The 18247-nt window shown below is 39.3% G+C and overlaps 1 long non-coding RNA gene across 1 annotated transcript; it reads right to left on the bottom strand.

The window, feature by feature from the left end:
- Positions 1–3361: 3361 nt before the first annotated feature.
- LOC138064799 (uncharacterized) lies at positions 3362–16844 on the bottom strand. Its single transcript, XR_011138057.1, has 3 exons — positions 16706–16844; positions 5364–5481; positions 3362–3554 (listed from the first exon to the last, which is right to left on the bottom strand). It is a non-coding gene; the product is annotated as an uncharacterized lncRNA (long non-coding RNA).
- Between the last annotated feature and the right edge of the window lie 1403 nt (positions 16845–18247).

Here is an 18247-nt window from a genome sequence, read left to right as displayed (position 1 = left end):
AACCATGTACTTTACTTACCCACCAAACCTCAAAAATCCTATATAAAAGTTCCAGTCACTCTATAATTAACCCAAAACATTCAATATGAAGACAAAAATTATCCAGGAAGGGTAATATGCTACACTAAAGTAGGAAAAAATAATTAAAGGTGTCACCTATATCCCAACCATGGCCTTAGCAATAGTTGGACATTTATTAAGAGAAAATGCCTAGAGGATCCTAGTAAGTAAGCACTGCCTGACACTACATAGATAGGTGGAAGACAAAAAAAAAGATCTTAACAACACACTGACTTTGGGGAGAGGAATTCATCTGAATCCTAACCTGACAATTAGTTTTTTTCATAAAGAAGTGAATAGGGCCAGCAGAGGTGTTGTTTTTTTTTTTTTTTTCTTCAAAAGAACCAGTGAATTCTGCCCCATATCTTGTCACTTATGTTCTGTGGCCATTGTCTGATGCTTCAGAAGAAAGCGACCCAGCTTATCCTGATTCTCCAAAAGCCAAAGTATGCACTAAGGGAAAACGTAAATGTCTCTGGCCCCTGCAGGTAAACGGCTGCCAGGATTAAAGCGTTTAAAATACAGTGCAAAAACATATATGGAAATCCAGTCTTGTATCGAGCCTCTATTACAGACACAAGAAGTTAACTACCCGAAGACACAAATGCCAAGTTTTAATTTTCAACAGCAGGATCATGTCTGTCCTGTCATTAAAGCCCACCTACAAACTTGTGAGTGGTTAGCATGAGACATTCAATTCCTTGCAGGCCTTATTGTGTTTTGAAGGTGAGTCCAGAATGGCTTATCCCTGGAATACTGATTTTTTTTTTCCCTATCCAATTTTCAGTTTAATTGGATTTATAACCAGGTCATAAGCCTTTCCACTTGTTCAGCCAGTACTCCCTCGCTGATAGGTGCTTTCTGAATAAAAAAAAACCTAATCAGATTCCTTTGCAGCCTTTAATCTGAACACATCAAACTCTCAAATCTTCTCTCAGGCCACAGGTTTGCCATTTTCCAAATCATTCTAGTAGCCATTGCTATAAATGTTAAATTTTTTTTGTACTCTAATTGGTAAGAACTACACATATACTAAACAAAAAGTCATATATTGCTTTGCATACTGTTGACCTTCAGAGCACTAATAATCTCACTGCAGACTCTGGTTGTCTTCAATATTATTGAGACTGACTAGTCTACTAGACAGCTACAAGATAAGCACTGCCGAGCTGTGCATACCGGTTTTGGCCGCTGGCATTTTCTTTCTTTTGGCAAGAGTCTTCTCTATGGCTTGATATTAGAAGCTTTTTAGCTATAAAACGTATTTTGTTTTGCAGGGCCATACATGAAGGATGAGCCACTTCCTATAATTTCAGCATGAAGATTAAAAAAAAAGAAAGCTTACCTGACAGTTTCTATTCAGCCAGCTTCCTTTGATCCATAAATCTGGTGCAATACAAAGGCAAAAAATTTATTCAGATTGGGAATAGGAATTGACATCCAAGAATTTGGGTTTGTTGTCATGAGAGCCAATGCCGCTCAGTAGAGGGAGGAACTGTGCTTCAGCCTGAAAGTGCAGTTAACACAAACTAGTATTTTAGAATGTAAAAGTATGAAACACCCCAGCCAAAGAATTTTCTCCGAAGTAGAACATTTTTAGACGTTGGCAGTGGCTTACAAATTTGAGTTTGAACTTGGGCTATAAAGAGCCTGGAATATCTAATGTATCAAATTGAGACTCTGAAAATTTTCAGATAAGCATTGGAAAAAAAAATTATTTTCTGATTTGCTTTATTTGTTTTTAAGGAAGCAACTTCTATATCATCAACAAATAAGTTGTATTCAAACATAAAATTGATTAAGACACTAGTTTTTAACTGCCTTGTGATGGTATTGAAATTCTTTATGTTTCAGCAAATTTACTTCAATACATGTGAGTTTTCCATTGACATAGATCAAAATAAATACAAGGATAGGAAGCTTACTTTACAACAGAGATAAATGTTGTACATCATTAACCATTGGAAGTCCTGCAGATAGAGCTCTGTTTCCAGAAAGCTTCTCTCTTGTTTTGGTGCTTTAAAAAAAAAAAAAAAAGTATCATCAGTTCGCCTGAAAATGCTATCACCTCTACAAACATTGTCTTACTTACAAACATTAAAGTAACAAGGAAATAAGTCAGCTGAATATAGTCAACAAATAACAAATGGGAGTTGTTTTCTTATCACAATGACAGTGCGCATGGTGGAGATTGTACTACTAGTATTTACCTTCCATTTGCAACACAGCTTGCTAATTTGAGGATTATTTGTGTGTAGTCACAAACAAGACGGATGAAGGAGAAAGGGAAGTTATTCATCAAGACTGCAGACTGCAACGTGGCAGTGGCCAATGTGTATCAAGATTGCAATTGTTGAAACAAATGCTGATTTGCTAAGCCCAGATTGTTTAGGAAAGGCAATGTGTTAAAATATTCTTTTGATAGATTTACTATTGTGTTCCTTAATCAAAGACTCAACAAAGAAAAGTGTGGGAGAAATCTTTTTATTGTAAAAAGTGTAAAATTTCATTGAAACCATATTCCCTTAATGATGCAGCTAAATGAAATCTGTTAGCCTTGGAGCTAAAAAGAATACCATAGCTAAATCCATAGGGTTGGATGAAATTTATATTAACAAACAGCTCAATTAAATCATCACATTGTTTTTCTAGTGGATCAAGATTTTAGCTTCCTCCACAACAACAATAAAAATTTATTCTAAAAGAAGCAAAAAATGTAAGCAAAATCAATTTTCATCAGATTTCAAGCGAAGTTCATTTTCATGCAGGTGCCACACAGAATATGAGGTTTAAATTGACATTCCAAAGTTCCGTGGAAAAATGTATCCTTTGAATTTGCTAGTTCTCAAAAACTGAGAAAAGGGGTGTACTGAGCACGTTACTGTGTAGCACATAGCCATTTTAATTAGACAATTGCCTTACATCTTTCAGGATCGTGTCCTTTAAGTCCTTCCCATTGCCATGCAATGATGAGAGATAATTTTGTACAAAGGGAGATGCTAGATGTTTAATACATATTCTAGTTTGGATAAAGGAAGGGAAGAAGCAACTGTGTGAAGAGCTGAAGTGGCCACAAGAAATTCCATTCTGTTCTGGCATGAAAACTATGGCATAAGCAACACATTTTTTTATTTTATTTTTGGATGCCTTATCAAAAATTGTGCTAAGAAATTAAGTGGTTACTTGTCAAAGTTTTAAAGTAGTAAACTTTATCTGATGATATTGACAATGGACACTGAAAAACAATGAAAAATAACTGCAGAACGAAATATGTATACACACAAACCCAACTTACCTTTTTTATCTGAAATGCAGTGGCTATTTTGTTGCAACAGCATGCTGTTTCTTAGGGGGGGTCCAATGAAGAGGGAACTACCCCCCTCTCCCTTTCAGGTCCAAAGGGATTAAATAAATTTCTTGTCTTTATGCATTTCATGAAAGGTTTAAAATGTAGCTGTTGGTACTGTGAGTCCGTGATAACTTGTCAGGAAATCCTAGATCAGAAAAAAATGGTTTAATGCTGTAATAAATGGACACATCCTATGAGTGCCTTCTCCACTGCAGGGAGCAAGGCAAAGCATGTCCTTTCAACCCGATTCGGTAAGCTGGCATACATCTCGCTCTGTGACTTCATTGCCTGAATTCTCTTAACAATATTGGATGTTGTTTTTCAAATAAGATCTAGAATTAAAAGCTTTGTAGTTAATTTAAAAAACTAAACCAATCCTCAAACAACACAATTTATTAAAAAAAAAAAAAAAAGGAGTGGTAGCAGCTGAGTACTGAGAGACCCTTGTATTCTTTTTCAGTTTATATTGCCAGTGTGTCTCTTACTGGGCTGCTTACTAATGCCTTTCTACCAAGGTGTGACAGACCCTGGGGACAGAGGGAGTGATTATGAACTAAATAGGCAAGGCAAGAATCAGTTTGAATGCATTTAGTTCTTAATATGAAGGAATGCACATGTCAGTCAGTGCCGTTACTATGAAGTACCTGACCAGTACACAAGATTAAGAAAATGACCATGCCCTGGATAATTAACACAAAGCAGAAGAATTCATCAGTTGCTTTGGGCTCTGCAAACTCTTCCTGTAGTAACACACACAGGACCTAAGGGTGCTGCTTTCCCCAGGGGGCCAGCAAGGTCCATTCCCACCACAGCTTTATAAACCTTGCTAAAGTCTTTGTCGCTCTCTCTTAATAGTAACAGGTAGGGGTGGTGTAACACAATGGAGGTTTGGAACAACTGAGGCAATATGTAACAAATTTCCATATACTTTTTTTTTTCTTAGGCTTAAAAGTTTTAACCAGTTATTGTGCATTCACGGACCTGTGCAGTAGCCTTCAGAGAGGATTTCCCTGGCTATACCCAAGCTTACAAATGTGCATGGGGCAACTTATACTATGCATAGGAAAGAGCTGCAAGGTAATGGACAATTTTCCCATTTTCAAATGTATAATAGTGAACCATTCTCATTTTGTTAGTATTATCCTGATAATGCATAATCTATCTGTACTATTCTTAGTTTGCACCATATTGTTCTCTAAAACCTCCATTGCATTACATACGTACACATACACGCACACACATACACTCACAGGTCTCCTACAACATTTTCTATTGAGCTCCCTGCCACAGCACTGCACCGCTACAATGAAGATCTTGTCCAAGTTTCGGGTCTTAAAATCCCCTTTCTCAGAAACTGATCAACCTGTTAGTAAAAAACTCTCCACAAATGCTTTTATTCTTTGGCCTGATTTTATGTGAGTAACAATTAAAGCAGGCATGTCAACTGGAGGAGGAAGGACAATGTTCAGAACCCAAAATATTTTTGTTGTGGATTTTTTTGGGGGCATTTGTTTGTCGTACTCCAGAAAAACTGGCATATAACTCAAGTCTATCATTTTAGCTAATATACTACTACTTTACAATCATAATTGTACATTACGATTTTTTTTTAATTCTAAGTTGATCATTGAAACTTTTGTCACGTGTGTATGATATGAATCCTGTGTGAGTTTTGGATACATCACATCTTCCCACTACAGAGGGGCATGGAGATTTCCATTTTTACCAAGAGCGTAACATACTCTTCTATTAGAAAATAAGTCTAACATGAAAATTGAGTTTTTGTCGTAGCTCCTGGCCTCTGTAATGCAATATATAGCAGTTGCACTGAAACCCCAGAGGCTTTAGCTTTGAGTTGTCTTTCTTTTATTACTTTGCAAGAGCTCTGTTTTAAAACCGGGGGAGGGGGGGAAGGGTTAGAAATGTAAACATAAAACAAAGACGTCAATGATACCTATATGGAAACATCCATTTTCAAAACCAGTCTTCAGTTTCTTCTCCCAGCTTTAGACAGCTGCCAAGCTCTGCCGGTTTTCATACATCTTCATCACCCACAACTCCTGTTTGGATGACTGTTACAGTGGAATAACTGAAAATGTAATTTTCTCTATATGAAGGAAGAAATATTAATTTAAAACCCCCAACATACCATTTTTTTAATGAATTAGTGGTGATAACTGGACTGCAGCTAAGAATTCCAAACAGCCCCCCCCCCCAATAAAATAATATATGTAAAATCACAAGTACTTTAGAAACAGGAGAATTAAAAGGATGTTAAAATGCAGCGGGGTATAAGGTTGGAGAGGTTTAGAAGTCTATTAGATGTTCTACCACATGTTCATACTTCTTTTGGCTTCTTGTCTTCTTTACCTTGAAACAATAGATGATTATAAAGTGAATTAAGATACATGAACAGGCCATAACTGAAGATAAAAACACCCCGATCCTCAAAAAGAAGCCTCACTGGGAATCAAAACAGTCTAATATGAAGTACTTCAAAATGCCAAATCTGTTTGCCAGTCAATCTAGATTTTTCCAGCAAAATTACACTTTTCAGAGTTAATTCAACACTACTACCCAAGCAGAGGCAGGAACTCTACAATAGTTATTTATAATGTTGCTTTATGCCACACAGACAAAAAGTACTCTTTTTTCAGCATTTTGGGGTTAGAGGTGAGCCTTTCAGAGGAATAATAAGCACCTGAATAACTGTGTTACCTGCTAAGGCGGAGTGATGATTTTCACTTTTCCTATTTGATGTTGAGGTTGAACATACTTTCTAAAGTATGTTCAGTTTTCCTTATGCTACATTATGCGTGTATGAAAGTCAGGAATTAGACTTCCTTTGAGCTTTTCTACAAGAAAAGAAATGTTCTTGGAACACATTAATCTGAGAATCATGGCAAAAAATATGATGATCCTCCATATAAATAAATATTAACAGTATCACAGTGTTCCTAAATGTACTTTTATCTGCAAAAGTTTACTTATACTTTCTTGATAACGATAACAGAAAGGTTGTTGAGTTTAATAAACAGCTAGAGTAGATGTGAAACATACCATCATTTTCACTGCTTATTTAAATGTGAGTCAATCTGGTCTAGAGAATGATTGCTGGTACAGCAGTCATTTTAGTCAAACGCATTAGAAAACTTCATGTTATCAAAAAAATACATTTATAAAACTGTTGATCCTGTGAAGGCTAATGAGCAGAATTTCTTCTGGGAAACACTAGAAGAGAATAGAGCAGTAATCTAGTTCTTTCCAGGCAACACTATGTTTGTGGTTCTGGAAAAAATAATGCAGGTTTCAAAAGACCATTTGGATAAAAGCAACAACTTTTCCAGTTCATAGATGATAACTTTTGAATAAATAGATAGGGTTTTTTTACTTTCATTTCTCTGAACTATGCTGTTAAATAGTAAGATTAAAGAATAAGGAAGTGAAAGAGGGGAGGAAAAAAGTAAAACAGAGGCAGAAGTGTTATGAACTTTTTTTCATGACCTTTGGAATTTCTAGTTGTTTGTCATTAGAAAATACTGAATACTATCCAAGAAGATAAACTGGTGGAAATGGAACATATTACATGTGAGGAAAAGGAGCTATTTCAAAGACAGAGACCACATCTGAGCACTAACGCTTGTGTGAAGATGATGTCAAAGCCTCAAACCACCTCATCCTTTTTTTTTTTTTTAAAGGGGGTTTTGAATGGGAAGTTGGAGAGAAATTAATTATATACGGCTATCCCATAGGGTTACACGGAAGTACCACTGACACTGTAAGCTGGGAAAGTCTTGGGGCTTAAACTAGCACGGCCTAACAAACAAACAAAATGTGCCAAACCCTGTGTTTAACTTATGCCTATAAAAAAAGAGAGATGTCATTAGGGAAATATAGCTGTAAAGAGAAGGCACTGGGGTTTAAAGCTCTTTTTGAATATAGTGAAAGATCTGAATGGAAATGGAAGTGAGAGCAGAATAGAGCACATGTAGCAGTACAAAAGTAGTTATCACTATAGAAAGGTGCATAGTCATAGATATGATAACTATAGAAAGGGGCATGGCAAAAGGAGAGCACAGGCGCCACAAGGGCTGGAGAACAGAACAGCTACTCTGAGCAGGGCAAGCGACAACAGATGTGCCAACCAAGAAACCAACAGATACAGGACCAGGTGGAAAAAAGAGTCAGAAAGCGACTTAGAATCAGAAAATGGAGAAGAAGAGGTAGGTGGGAGAACAATTTTTGTTTTAGAAGGAGGAAATTAATAACAGTTTATTTTTCTTTATGACATAGGGAGGCAGTTTGAAAGGGGAGAGTATAGTGTAGACCGTGCATGGGAAATGAAACTGAAGAGAGATATTTAGGGAGACATTTTAAGGTCATTCATTTCTGTACATTGGCAGTAATCCATTGTGGAGAACAGACAGCTACTGTAGTTGTTAGTAAAGATAAATGTCGTTGAATTATAAATGAACATAATGGAAAAAATTCATGTCTAGCCGTTGTGTGAAATTAGGAGTGGGACATACTGGCTATGTGGGCCTGGTGAATGCCAGGTGTGTGGGTGAGCAGGGAGCACTGGGAAAGGGTGTCCTATTCAAGTGGTCTATTCAGCTCTTACACCAGCACTATAATGTCATTATTTTTTCCTGCTCCGACCTCTGAGTACAAACCAAAGAATAATAAACACTAAGTACGTTGCTGACTTGGCATGTCCATGTTCGATGGCAGGAACTGTAGAGGAAAATACTTGCCTCTAATAAGATGATAGTTCATAGAGGCCCCCATAATCACACCTGCTAATGAGACTGGACCATACTAATTCTCAATGCACAACAGACTAGCAGAACTCCAACCAGTTAGTCAGAGCTTTAAGTTAGACCTTAAAGCCTTTAGCTCTTCTGACAGACACAAACTTTCATTACCTAAAATTCATTATTTTAATGGATAAAGTGTACTTTCCAAGCTATTACTCTAGAAGACTTTCCTGTGTAAGTGCTCTTGGACATATAGAGCTCTCCACGTCTCCTTCTCTCCTTGGAGTGACCAGAGCCCCTTTTTCTGCCATACTGAACAGTGGTATCTGGCTCCTGTAGCTGGCACAGTAGCTAACGGGTGCTTTATTGTCTTGTGAAGCATTTTTTTTCATTTACCCAATGCTGCTCTGAACAAAGCCACAGTGATGGTGTTGCTGCCACTACACCCACACTATACAGCTGTTGCTTTTCAGGTATCCATTTTCTCTCCCTCTTTTCTCAGCTTTGGCTGTTTTTCTTCCACTGTTCTCTACCCCGCACAGTATTTATCCTTCTTCCTACAGGTATGATATGACACACCTGCTTTCCCAATTTCCAATTCTTCCCAGAAATTTCCAAGTATCAGTTTGGTATTAATTTCTCTCCTCTGACCTGCAAGGCTAGATCTGGTGGACACTCTCAGAGCACACCTACCAGGATAGGAAGCAAGGAACCCTTGCTGGAGATTGACCATTGCCACCTTCCCCTGGTACTCAGTCACCCTGGGGCTAGATCAGTCACCTAAGTTGTTGAAGACTTGAGATCATTCAACTTTGTGCCCTCTGACCATTTCTACTTTACTTTGATCCTGCTCGAAAAATGAGGAAGGAAGTCCCAGTATATAAATTGTATCAAGGCATACTTTGGACTTACTTTCTTTGTAATTCTCATTCTCTGGTTTATGGTGGAAATTAACCTACTGCCCTATGCCTGCTATTGTCAGAAATCCAAGTGTTGCTTGTAGAGAGAGGAAAATAATAGGTTTTTGAGTGAAAAGAATAGAGAAAGCTAAACACCACAACTATATTACTACAGGGAAAGGTAGGAGGGAGAGAGAAAGCTGCCATCTGTGGCTACAGAAACTCCTTAGCTATAGGTTATGAAAAGCTAGAAGACTACCCAAGGAGCTATCACTGTGTAATGCCTTATTCATATAACCTTCCCAAGATGCTTCCTGTCAGAGGCAGTCTAGACTGGGTTACTGGCTTTACCTGCTCCAGCCGTTCTTACGCTCTCGGGTTTAGTTTCTCAGAGCTGGATTTTGCCCCCACCGTAATTCCATCCCTCTCAAAAACACACCTTCCCCAATATCATCCTCAAGCTGTAATCCTTTCCTTCAGTTCCAGACCCTTGCAATTGAAGGAAAGAGGCCTTTTTCCTTTCAGCCAGACCCATCCCCTCATATCAGAGGAGCACAGTCACTTGGCTCCAGTTCCAACATGTATTATCGCTTATCCCTGCCATGTGCACATCACAATCTGTGCCACTTTCCGGCCACTCAGCCACCCTCTGCTTCTGTGATTCAGCTTCTGAAGGTTACCGCCAGCCTGAACGCCTCCTCTGTGATAGCTACACAACATGTCCTACAAGTTATTGGAAATACCCCATGGAAGAATGAATTATACATCTCTGTCATGGTCAAATCCTGAAACTTGTCTCATGCAACGAACTCAACTCTAACTGGCAAAAATTTATCCCTAAATGAAGAACAAAGTAACTGTCTTCATCTTCTGATCTAAGAAGATGGGAAATGCAACTCACTCCCAAACCAGACCAGCCTCGGTTTTGTATTATATACATATGAAGCAAACCCACCCGCTATTTCCCTTCTTCTCATACAAACACTCAAAACATTTCCATCTTGGAAGAAATCTCTGCCCTTCTTCCCCAGTTACCTTAAAATCAGCATACTGCCAAGACCAAAGCCCACCCTGGCCTCGATTCAGCCCTACTTGCTGCCCCACCTACCAGGGGTAACACAAGGGTTGCTCCCAATCAGATTCTGGCACTGCAGGGGTTAATGGAGAGGGGGTGTGCTGGGGAGGAGAGGGTTAGCAGAAAAAAAATAGCCCGACACTCTTCCCAGCTTGTTTGATGGAGATGCGACCTGGCAGCATTGAAAAGCTTCAAGATTAATGGAGAAAAGGCGGAATCTGACAGCTTTTCCGCTGGTTTCACTCCTCCTGGGTGGGCCGATTGCTCTTGAATGTCACTTGCTACTTAATCTTGTGTATCTGAAACAGACTGACGTGTTTGGGGAGCCCCGCTTGCTCTGTATAGACATCAATTGGGAAGGCAGATAAAAGGAAACTGCATTGAATTACTCTCTTATGCCTTTTATAGAGCACTTTCTGACTACAAAATAATTAGTAGCCCCATCCAACGAAACCCGTCGTGGTTAGGGTACTCTTTGAACACCAAAAGTGAGGAGGAGCAAGTATCCCTTACTCTCTTCCAGCTGCTTCCCAGAACTACCATGAAACTCAGACATGTTTATACTCAAATGGAAACATCCCTAGATAATATTGTCATTTAGTATCACCTCACTCACTATGAGACATTGGCATTGATTTTTTTTTTTTCTGTAGTGACTCTATGGATTTCTGTCTCATTGTAAGATCAAGATTTGCTGCAGAGTTAACAATTTGTATTTTATATGCCTTTCCTGCTGAGCATAAAAAAACTTATGTACTCTTTAAAAAGGCAATACATCTCACAGTCAGTAAACATGCTGCATTCTCCCATATAATAGATAAAGGGGCGCACAGGATACTAAAACTTAAGTTTTTCTCCATCTGCAGTGAAATCAGAAGATGACTGTCTTGCAAAAGACATATATATTATTTTTAATCCTAGAATTTCAAATTCAATTTTTACTTATTCTTCACTCATGTAGTATCATTTACAGCAACCTAGAAAGGGTGTCAAACAAAAATACAAAACCCCCATAGTAAGTGAAATTTGCTTCATATCCTAAACTGACTCTAGTGCTATAAACCTGAGTTTTCTCCCATTTTGTTAATAAAGATTGGTCCAGAGCTATACTAGTGGAATAGCCTATAGCTGACACAACGTCTCAATGTGCAATGAATAACACAAGCAAAAGCCTGATAGTGTTTGAACTGGAAGTTAGCAGCTGAACTTTTGAAACATTTGAAAAGTTAGGCGTGCTTTCCACATTAATTAACTTTTGCCTACTGTTAGAAGACTGCCTCAACTGTGTTTTACTGAGTCGATTTGACACAAGATATATCTATCATTAAGTCTTTAAAATTTTTCTCTTTTTTTCAAACAAAAAATTCACAATCAAGTTTCAAAAGTTTAAGCTGTGTCACACCAGCTTCTAGTGAGGAAAAGTGTCCCAGACTAAACACCAGTACCACCACTGTGTTTCAACTGCCGCCTAAAAAGCAGATAGTTTGAGGTGACTGCTCCTTCACCAATTATGTAGACCCATTCAGTTGGGAGAAAAAAAATTGCTCTGTTCAGTGCAGTTTTCTTACAGCATTTTTCCTCAGATCTAAGTGGCACTTTATAGGAAGAAAATGTGATTTTACACAAAGACTTGTAACAAGCTAGGGGAACAGCAGCCACTTCACTGGTTTTATTTCAGCCGACTAATTTCTATACCCTTCTGAGGAAGACAGAAGATATAAACTGAATGATGACTCACTTCAGTGAAAGTGTCATAGAGCTCTGTTATTTAATTTATTTTTTAGTAAGGAAATTCTCAGATACCTTACTGTTTTTAACTGAGCAACTGTTATTTTCTGATTGTTTCTGTTTCAGCAAAGCTGCAAAGAATACTAAAATTTTAACTTCTCTTAGTGCACAATTTGTGCCAGTGTTAAAAAAAAAAAACTTCATATTTTTAACAGTTGGTTTACTTAGTAAATGAGGGAGAAAGTCATAGGCTCCAACTTTTTATTATTTTTGTGTTATGCCAATGACTGTTTTAATAAATGAATAGCATAATTATATGTATAGGCATTAATATGTATCACTATCAGTTTTCTTACAGTTCAGATTATTAATTCCCCACTTAATCTTTAAGATTGTTTTATATATTTCTCAGCATGAATTCTTTAACAAAATGCAGAGGAAGGTCAAGAGAATAACCAAGCCTGGGTGATATATTTTGTAGTAAATGAATTCCTTTATGAACTATATGCTCAGTTTATACGGATTCAGGAATGAAACAAGGGACACTAATGAAAAGTAGGTTATTAGAACATTTTTACAATATTATATATGAAGAAAAAGAAGGAGCATGACATCCTAGAAATTAAAGGGTCCTTACATCATCTTTTTTTTTCTCTATCCCTGGAAGGATGTTTACATTGTTAAAAATATATAGGGTTTTTAAAGACATTTACTAAATTTTGTTGAAAATTCTTTCTGTTGATGCAGTCCAGCTGAATTTATATCAGATTTGTCAGAATAAATCTTAATCTTTCTTGATTTTGCTTTGTTTGCTAAACTTGCTTGAGGTTTTTAATACACGCACATGTATTTAACTTCATCTATGAAGTCACTGCGGCTGTTGGCAAAAACAAAAGTGAGAACGTGCACAAGTGCTTACAGGAACCAGACCTTACATGTAAAATGTTCTTAAAGAAACAAGCAAACCTGAGGCATGCTAGAGTTTCCATTCTTTTTAATGATTTGGAATAGGCGATCTCTGTTAATTAAATGTATACTCTTTTTCCCTGGAAAAAGTAATACCATTTGTTGGTATCATACCAATGCTTTATCAAAGTAAGAGTAAAGATGCAGCTAAAACTTTTACAACAACTTTTACAAAACAACTCTATGGATTGCTCTCACATTAGGCCACAAAAGGGAACTTCTTATTTGGGGACTCTCAGTGCTGCAAACAGCAACAACTCTTTGATTTGCAGCCTAGTTCAAAGTACTTGAAATCATGGGTCACTGATATAACACATTGCAATGTTTCCTTTGAGTCCTCATGATCCATGCATAGCGTCCTATAAGGACTAGAATCAATATACAACTAACAGCCATTCGTGTGTGCAAATATACACACAAATACACTCAAACAAAAACTAGAGAGAGTTTTATTTTCCTTCCACAAGCAGGAAATGCTGCTCTTTTGTGTGAAGGCGTAATCACAAACCAAGAAAGCTTGGAGGAACAACACTGGTGGCAAGTTACAAGCTCAGACAAAACAAAATCTGGTATGTTTAGACTTTTATATTACTACAGAAAAACAGAGATGTTCAAGGTTGAGTTGGTCTTCATAGCTACCCAGCAAAAGACAAAAGGCAACAGAATTAGTAGCTGGAATTTGCACTGGCAAAGGGGAGGAAGCCTTCACATACACCTTACAGCTTCTGTAAAATTTCAGCCCGTTGCCCAGTACGGACATGACGTCCTGACACTAGGTGTTTAGATACTGCGGGGGAAAAAATTATTTATTTATTTTTATTCTTATACTTCTATTAAGAAATATACTTTGGAATTCATCTATTAAAAGTTGTTTTTAAACTCCTAGAGGTTGATAAATCTAAAGGTGAAACTTCTACTGTCACAAACACCTTCTGCCATTATTCTGAGCTTGAAGCAGCAGAGCTGAGCAGACCCCTCAGGATCCCTTTCTGTTGCTTCAATTCCAATTTCATTATGCCACAAGGAAATGAGAAGGAGAGAAAGTAACTCTGATGCAAGAGCTACTCTTTTTTTTTGAATATGAATTTACAGTCATGAGCATAAGGAGCCTGTTCATGGCATGGAGCTTCAGAAAGCTAGGATAGTGTAATAGTTAATAATAATTTCTTTCTCAGAATTGCTTCATTGCAAGAATTCCACGAGGAAAAAAAAATCCATTTTACCAACCTCTAGACATACTGACCATATGACCATGAAGTATCCTTGTTTCTTGTGCCCCATCCTCACACAAACTCACTAAGTATTGTATCAACCAAATAGTTAAAAAGTGTTAATTGTTTTCAGGATTTCCAAAGCAGATTGCTGTTCCTTAATGTAAAAGCAAAAGTTAACATTACAAGATTAGAAGGAATGATGGAGCCACCTCACAAGTAGCCACAGCTGTGGATGCATGTTGGAGCCAACAACATGGCATCACATGGACCCATGCTGACAGGAGGGGTCTTGGACAGAAGCTGAAGCCAAAGAAAGACGTGGTGTCCTCTGAGGCCCCTCAGGTGCCACGCAGAACATCACAAGATGTGCTAGAAGTCAATTGTTGGCTGTGGGAAAGTTTTTGGCACATTTGACTCCTGTTCAGTGATGTATCCCAGGTAGGGGACTGATAGTCTCAGTTGGAGATCTAACTTGCAGAAGCAGAGTAGGCATATTGGAGGTGCTGGGGCTGCCAGACATATAATTGGTGTGGCTGGTTTGCATAATTGTTAAGATGGAGGACAGACAAGTGTGGGCTTTTCAGAGGAGAGAGAGCAAAACCTTGGAGGGGGGTAGGTTCAGCAGGACTGGAGGCCCTGCGTTACCAGGCAGCTCTTACGTTTCTTGCAACACAAGCCAAAATATCACTTAGCTCCATACATGTGGGAGAGCTCTGAGACAGTTAGTGGGTTGCCACACATGTGCGTGGATATTAAAAAAAAAAACATAGATGAGAAAAACAATGTGATTGTCTTAAAATCTCATCTTTTGTGTCAAGATTTGGGAGGTGGGGGAAGATGACCATTGATTAGTTTGGGGACTTGGCAACACTCAGTTTTTTGCATGGCCTCTCATCCCCTCCCCTCCCACCTCCACCTCCCGTTACTCTCAAGGGTGGGATTTTTTTCCGTCGTGCTTTCAACAGCCCCAGCCTATACCCCAGGTCTCGGCTCCCATGAGGTTGTCCTGGAAACCTAACTCAAGCCTCCTTTCTCCTCTGTGCCAGGGAAGTGGGGATCTGCAGCCAGTTTCAGGAGTTGCTTCCCCAGCTCCCTGTGGTGCGCCGCTCCCCGGCAGGCCCAGCCTGTCATCCTGGCTTCTGGCTCGCTCGACGCCCTGGCTGCGGGCTGCGCTCGGGCTGTTGCTTTCCAGCCCCCTGCTGCCTGGCTCCGCGGAAGAGCAGAGGGAGCAGGCGGTGTAATCCAATTACCTCCTCCCAGTGGGGAAAGGAGAAGAGGCAAGAGGCAGGTCAGGAGACAGAAAACAAAAGGTTGAGCAACAGCCTGCAGCAAGATAGGGAATTCCAGGAGGAAGTGCTGAATTTGGTGGCATCCTGACGAAAAAAATTAAGCAGCCGCGGTCTTGCTGAATGGAAGGACCCTGAGTCTGCGGGACCATGATTAAGATTAATTGGGTCAGTTCACACAAATTAGACATATTGTTTCAGGTTGTCATTGGAGTCAAGGACACAACAATGCATTGGCTTAAACTATGTGTTTTGTAAGTTGTCTTCAAAACTGAAAGGGCTGTTTGTTTGCTTTCCTCTCTGAATGAAACTGTAAATTCCATTGCTATGAAATACATGGAGCTCTTTTCGTAACTGTTACTTCACATAAACTACTGCCACTCTTTTAATGGATTATTGATGATACAGTATAACACACTTAATTAGGCTGGCCACTTTATTGAGGCCATCTGCCAGTGAATCACATCTTGCCTAGTTTTAAAATCCTTTACTCGTTAACGTCTTTTTTTCTTTCTTTTTCTCTTTCTCTCTCTCTCTCTATATGTATTAATTATGTCTATGTATTCTTTAACATTACATGAAATTTGATGACAGATCAGGTCGTGTTCCAGCAATACAGTGGATCCAGCTGCAGTGCTTCTCATAGTGGACCAGAAATGCCACACACTGCAAAGCTGTGATGCAGTGAAAACTCACTCTGCCAGGTCCAGTTTGTTTAATGAGTTTCACTGTTAATGCTGTTACCACAGGCTTTACGCCACATGAGGCATTCTGCAGCCAACATGAAGCCAGCATGAATTTCATATTGTGGGGCCTGGCTAATGTGACCAAAGCATTCTGATCTGCATTACATTAGGTGGACGATCCAGGGATGACCCTGTTCTTACTTTAGTGAATCCTGTGACAAACTGCTGCTACTGCTATGTATAAACTAATTCTGAGATGCTCCATGAGAAGAGCTGTCTGCCTTATCCTGTGGAAAAAGAGGTTCATACTGCTAAGTAATATCTATCTTTCCCAAAGAAGGAGGCAGCATCGTGTCAGAGGTTGGACTTCAGCATCAGATTACGACTGGGGAGCATGCTTTTTATGAGGCTCCCTTTCAGTACTGTGAAAGCACATGAGCTGTGGCTCTACCTAAGGGTAGGACAGAAGGACCTCATGATTTTTATGCTCAGTGCCTGGTATTTGACATGTCAGCAATACTCAGTTCCCTGATCTTGCTTATAAATTTTAGTTTAAAAATCCTTAGCCTGAGGCAGGGGAAGTCTATGGCTCTGCCTTTTGCCATAGCAGCTTTCTTCCCTTGGGGGCACAATAAAAGGTATTGACGATTCTTTTCTCAAACCCTGAGTACTCCGAGTCACCTACCTGAAGGGAGGCCTCTTTCTCTATGTCTCATAGCATTGTTTCCACAATCTACTGCATTCATTTTCTTCATGGTTCATGATGTTTTTTCTTCCAGGAGCAGAAGCGAGGCAGTTCTGGACTCCCCACTGATGGGGTTCTTCTGGTAATCTGCCAAAGCCTGTGGTTATCAGGTTTCAGAAGACAGAGTAAGTTATGGTTGTTTATTCTAGCCTTTAATTAAATCTTATAGCAACCCCTAGAGTTTATTAATTTAAGGTGGTTGCCAAAGTTTGAACCCTGCTTTTATCTCTATTTTAAATATCATTACAATATCTTAAAGATGTAGTGAGAAGACTCTCTTTCTCTTCCCATACCTTCCCATCTTCCACCACTGATGCTTGCATTTCATCCCTCCCAGCTTCCACTGTTTCAATAGCCCCACAATGAATTTTGTAACTAGAGAAAATTTGTTACTCCCAGAACAAATTATTACAGCTAAGTTTCTAGTGCCTAGAAAGGTGGTCTGTAATGGCTTTGCTGGCAACGCATGACTTTAATTAGTGCTGACAAGATATTAACTCCCTATTGCGCTTACCTATTTTCTGGCTCAAGTACTTGGAACAACATCAGGACTTGCAGAATGCAATTTCTTTCCATCCCCCTTTTCCTGAGGTTTCCAATACAGTTTGGAAGGGCAGCTCCCTGCTGCCTTCATGCAGTTCGAGCCTGATGTATACTCAGCTGACCGGTCAGTGGCATTTACTGGGCACTCAGGAGACACTCAGGAGCAGTAGCATGGTGTAGACAGGATGGATGAGCACTATGGTAAAACAAAAGAAAGCCATAGAAAAAAAAAATCTCATTCTCAGGTCCATAGACCTGAAGCGCATTGTTGGTAGAAAGCGTTTCTCCCTTTATCTACCCTTTCCCCTTTTTTTCTCTCCATTCCCTTTTCCTTTCTGTCCCACAACCTGTCCCCCCCACACACACACAGCCTCAGATGATTGTCTCAAACCCTACATACCTCTTCTACATTTCCTAGAGCTACCAGGCACGGGGAACGGCAGATATCTGGAATTCACATGCCGCTCCTTACCCCAAGCATCTGGTGCCACCGTTGTCCTCCTGGCCCTGCTGCCTTCAGAAATCTGAGTCAAAGGAAAAGTCCACTCAAAGAGTCAGGCCCAGCTTCTGAGCAGTAAGTGCTAACAGACTGCACTATCGGTTAAGAGACGCTTAAAAAGGCTAGGTGGTTCATCTTGGCTTCTTAGCTGCACCTGGGATATCTCTGTTCTCTCCAGTTTACCATATTTCCCTCTTACTATGGAAAAGGCTGGGTCTTACCTTGCAGCCTGAAGGCAGAGAGAGGGTACTGGGAGTTCCACCTTCCTTTGGCTTGGGCTCTCCCAGGGCCCCTTCGATAAACTGTTTGCTAAAAAGCTATTTTGTCCAGATAGATATTATTGTCAATGTTTTTGTGACTTTTTTCCAGACTAGTAGAAGAACTAGTCAGAAGGGAAAAATAACATTTTAAATATATTCTTCTCTCCTTTTGTCAGACAT

Source organism: Struthio camelus, chromosome Z (genome assembly GCF_040807025.1).
Source record: "Struthio camelus isolate bStrCam1 chromosome Z, bStrCam1.hap1, whole genome shotgun sequence".
Taxonomy (NCBI): domain Eukaryota; kingdom Metazoa; phylum Chordata; class Aves; order Struthioniformes; family Struthionidae; genus Struthio; species Struthio camelus.
The sequence above is the reverse complement of the archived record's forward strand: the minus strand, read 5'-3'. Positions and strand labels throughout refer to the sequence as shown.